The sequence below is a fragment of the Tupaia chinensis genome, unplaced genomic scaffold (genome assembly GCF_000334495.1).
Source record: "Tupaia chinensis unplaced genomic scaffold, TupChi_1.0 Scaffold146594_1, whole genome shotgun sequence".
Lineage (NCBI taxonomy): Eukaryota > Metazoa > Chordata > Mammalia > Scandentia > Tupaiidae > Tupaia > Tupaia belangeri.
The window spans coordinates 738,562-743,902 of NW_006206449.1; the positions used below are offsets into that span (position 1 = coordinate 738,562).

At 39.7% G+C, this 5,341-nt stretch overlaps 1 pseudogene; it reads left to right on the forward strand.

Moving 5' to 3' along the window:
• Nucleotides 1-4,732: 4,732 nt before the first annotated feature.
• Nucleotides 4,733-5,341, forward strand: part of LOC106733954 (ribosome biogenesis protein NSA2 homolog) — a 1,053-nt pseudogene continuing 444 nt past the window's right edge.

Here is a 5,341-nt window from a genome sequence, read left to right on the forward strand (position 1 = left end):
CATATTGTTCGCCAGAGTGGCTGGACCAATATACATTCCAACCAACAACATAGGAGTGTTCCCCTTTCACCACATCCCCTCCGGCACTTATCATTTTTTGTTTTTTAATCTTCACCATTCTGACTGGGGTTAGGTGCTATCACATTGTGGTTTTGATCTGCATCTCCCTTATGATGAGGGATGTTTCATAGCTCTTCGTAAATCTTCCTTAGAGGGTTGTTTATTCAGATAATTTCCCCATCTTTTAATTGGGTTAATCTTTTTCTGCTGGGTAAGCTGCTTGATTTCCCTGTGTATTCTGGTTATCAGTCCTTATCTGAGGCATAGTTAACAAAAATTCTCTTCCGTTCTGAGGATTAACACTAATTACAGTGTCCTTTGCTGTGCAGAGACTTCTTAATCTGATATAATCCCACCTGTTTATTTTGGGGATTATTGCCTATGCTTTGGGGGTCTTGCTTAAGAAGTCTTTGCCTACCCCAATGTCTCCCAGAGTTTCCCCAGTGTTTTCCACCAGCAGTTTTATAGTTTGCTGTCTTAGGTTTAGATCTTTGAATCACTTTGAGTTGATTTTATTTTTGTTAATGGTGATAGATAAGGGTTCAGAATCATCTTTGTGCAGGTGGATATCCAGTTTTTCCAGCACCGTTTGCTAAAGAGATTTTCCTTTTCCTACTGGATTGACTGGTACCCTTTGTCAAAGATGAGCTGGCTGGGGGTTTTGGGGTTTATTTCTGGGGTCTCTACTCTGTTCCATTGGTCCTCATGTCTGTTTTGATGCCAATACCATGCTGTCTTGATTATCACAACTTTGTAATATATGACTCCAAAAAATAGTTTTTAACAAGAGAAAGATGATACCCAGTGAACTTGTTGGATGAATCTGATTTTATGGAATCCATGAACTTCATCTGAGGTCCCACCTTGACATGTCCATAGTACTGCATCCTTGGAACCACAAATTTCCTGCTCTTCATTTCTGTCCTTTCCATGCTTTATTAAATCTAGTTTATTCCACTTCAGTTTTCCTCAAAAAACATTGTGCTAGTCAAGATAGTTAGGAAGGCAGTGTGCATACTAGCTATCAGAAGAGGCTTCAGAATCAGGATCCTGGGGGTTCAAATTCTGACTGTGATATTTTCCAAGTAAGTGAACTTGGGCAAATTGCTTACCCTTTAAGTCTCTCAGTTCTTAGTTCACTTATTTGTTAAATAGTCCTATTCATATGATCGGGTAAGCATTTTGAAGCTAAATCAAAACTAAAACCCTTAGGATAGGGCCGGAAACAGTATCAATTAAAATGCTATTCATTATAATCATTGTTATTATTGGTTACTATTATTACATTGTTCTGTGACAGTTCTGAAATTTATAATACAATTGCAATGAAAGTGAATCTGATGTAAACTCTTTTATTTTTTATTACTTTTTTTCTCTCTTTTTAATTTTTTTTTTAGGCTTTAGTCATAGGGTATTTGTACTTACTGGAAAAAGACAGAGAGGGAAAGAAGAAATCAGCTCCCAGGGCTCATAAAGTTGGTATGTCAGTTACTTAGCACACTGGACCCAGCTTCAATCCTTTCTTATTTATTCTCGTCTTGGGATTTTGAACACACATGCACACATGCTTGGCATGATTTTTTTTTTTTTTAGAGTTTTTTTGTTTTTGTTTTTGTTTTTGTTTTTTTGCTATAGGGCGCCTCACTCGCCAGAAAGACAGACAGAGAGATAGAAAGTGAGAAATCATCCCCCAGGGGTGAGGGCCATGCTGTAATCCCTTCTCCTCCATTCTCCTCTCAGGATCCTGGGCACGCATGCACACACGCCCAGCGTTAGTTTAAGCCACTGGGTCCGGGACTCGAACCACAGTCGACTACATGGGAGTTCAGTGACATAGTCATTATGCTAACTGCTGGTCCCATGATTTTTAAGCCACTGGGTCTGGTACTCAAACCATGGCCAACCCTGTGGGACGCTAGCATCTTAACCATCATGCTACCTGCTGGTTCCTTATTTATTACGTTTTTTGCAAGATAGTACATTCATGCACAAGAATGGTAAGAGATGGAGATAAAGTTCTCCTCAAGGAGGCCTGGACATATCACAAGGTTTTTTCCTCCAATTCTCCATCCCTACAGGATCCTGGGCACATGTTCTTCAAGGTGTCAAGCATAAACATCCTCCATTTTAGGACAGCAACCAAAACAGGGATATGCAATATATAAAACTTTCAAAAATATAATGTACTTTGACATTAAAATAAAGGGAAATATAGAGAGGATGGAGGGAAATTTATGACTAAATAAAAATGTATAAAATATATATCTGGGGATGGGGAAAAAGGTGAAAAAAAAAAGGCAGCTGGGTGTCAAAGACATTTGCTTATAAAGGGTTCATAAACATAGGTAGCACACTGGACCAAGCTCCATGAAAGCATATTAATCTTGCCACTCACTGACTATGCTGCAGAAATTTTTATAATGTGACATCAACTGGAACATATGATAGTGTACCCAGTAAGTCCTCAAGGGATGGAAGAAGGTCTGAGGAGAGACGAACTTAGATGTCCTTGGAGACTAATTTCTGTCTCCTCCTCTCTAGGTCAGAAGATGTGCAGAATGACTTCCACAGAAAAACCCAAGACATCTGATTGATATCTAAACTCTGAATTAGCAAAGCCATCTCTCTTTTCAGATGCATACAGGGGTCTTCAAAAGCTTCATGGAAAATAGGTACTATTAAAAACTAGGAATAGATGGTATGGGTTTCAGTAATTTTTGTACTTTAATTGCACCTGAAGGTGTTTGAGGTCCCCTTGTATCTTTGTTATATAATCAACTATTCAAGTACACATACTATGTATGGCCTCCTCTCTACTGACCTATGAAGTTATACAAGAAAATTGGAGCACTTTCCGCAGTTGTATCTGAAACATCACTCGGAATGGGAGCTGAAACATAGGACAATTGTGACTACCTTGACCTTTCTGCCTATGGGTAGCTTCATCACATTTATGTTCCATGTTTCCCTGACCCTAGTGTGTTTCATTGCCATTATTTGTCACAGATGCCTATTTTTAATATAACAATATAGAATAGATGTAAAACAATTAACCATTGTTTAGTGATGAGAATTTAGGATTATGGACAGCTCATATTTCTTGTATATCCATCATGTCTACCATTTATTCTTGGTAACATCATAACTATCCCAGATAATACTGGGAACTGATCTACCATACACCAACCAGTGAGAAATTGGAATTGCAAATGAAATTTAAGGAACCAATCAGAGTATTCTGCCTGGATTTTGAAACCTAAGCTGAAGTGCAGAGATGTCAAAGAGCTGGAGTTTAGTTCAGTGAGTATAATAAAAATCTATGGGCTCCTTATACTTAATATATAATTACTTTTTACATTTAAATAAACTTACATTACAAAAAAGTGCATATATTATAAAAGTGTAACTATGTATTTTACAGTGTGACTATACCTCTGTCATAACTACTTGTATTAAGAAATAAAACTTGGGACCAGCAGTTAGTGTAATGGCTATGTCGCTGGACTCCCATGTAACCGTCCGCAGTTTGAGTCCCGGACCCTGTGGCTTTAAACTCATGCCGGGCGCGTGTGCGCGCGTGCCCAAGATCCTGAGAGGAGAATGGAGGAAAAAGGATTGCGGCGTGGCCATCCCCCCTGGGGGGTGATTTCTCACTTTCTGTCTCTCTGTCTCTCTCTCTGGTGAGCCAAGTTGCCCTATAGAAAAAACCCCTAAAAAAAAAAAAAAAAAAAAAAGAAAGAAAGATAGAAAGAAATAAAACTTACTATAGATCAAATACTTTTTCCTGTTTGTTCCAGACTGTCCTGATGCAATGAAGGGCCTACTGATAGATTAAATAATTTACCCAAGTTCATTTAATCAGAATTTTTCAGAATCAGGATTTGACCTCTCCCAAAGCTTCATTCTGATGCTTTTTCACTTAACTATTATTCATGCTGCGTAGCTATCTTTTTTTTTTTTTCTTTTGGTGAGGTTTTTGCTATAGGGTGCATGTGCTCACCAGAAAGACAGAGAGGGGATGGCCACACCGCAATCCCATCTCCTCCATTCTCTTGGGATCTTGGGCACGCACGCACACACGCCTGGTGTGAGTTTAAGCCACCAGGTCCGAGACTCAAACCGCAGTTGACTACATGAGAGTCCAGTGATACAGCCACTATGCTAACTGCTGGTCCCACTGCATAGCTATCTTAACTAGCACAGTTTTTCTAGTAAATATCCAACATGAGAATAAATTTTTTTGCTGATTTTTAAAAATTTAGTATAAGATGTTGAGCATCTATGGCAAATGCTTCAGACTTGTCTTAAACACTCAGGATATTAGAACAAAGCTAGTTCTATGACATAGCAAGAATATCTGGTTCAAGAGAAGCTCTGTTCTCTGTGAACATAGTTTAAGTCAAACTGAGATACACGGCATGCACCAGCCCAAGATCCAATGGGCTAGGAGACTGGAGGAAGATTTTGGCATGGTCAGAACCTGTTTAAGACGCTCATCCCTCTACCATAAACAAAAAAAGAAGTGTTTTTAAAGTATTAGAATAGGATTTGTAAGGGAACATGCAAGAATTAATTATTAATAGTGGAGGAAAGAGGTTGATCTCTGCGATCTGAACGTTGACAACTTCTTTGTGTCCAGGAGGCTGCTCCCAGCAACCCTGCAGCCGTCACCATGCCACAAAATGAATATACTGAATTACATCTAAACGCTATGGATACCGTTTGGATTACCATGCGAAAAAGAGAAAGAAGGAAAGTCTAGAGGCTCATGAATGTTTAATGAAGGTAAAAAGGATGATCGGTTTGAAGGCTAAGCTCTATCATAAACAGCACCATGCTGAGAAAATACAAATGCAAAAGACTATCAAGATGCATGAAAAGAGGAACACCAAACAGAAGAATGATGAAAAGACTCCACAAAGAGCAGTACCTGCCTATCTGTTGGACAGAGACGGACAGTCCTGAGCTAGAGTACTTTCCAACATGATTAAACAAAAACGGAAAGAGAAAGCAGGAAAATGGGAAGTCCCTCTATTCAAAGTTCGAACCCAGGGAGAAACAGAAGTATTAAAACTTATTCGAGGGGAACCAGCAGTTAGCGTAATGGATATGTCGCTGGATTCCCACGTAGTCGACCGCGGTTCGCATCCCGGAACCGGTGGCTTAAAACTCACGCCGGGCGCGTGTGCGTGCGTGCCCAAGATCCCGAGAGGAGAATGGAGGAGAAGGGATTGCGGCATGACCATCCCCTCTGGGGGGTGATTTCTCGCTTTCTGTCTCT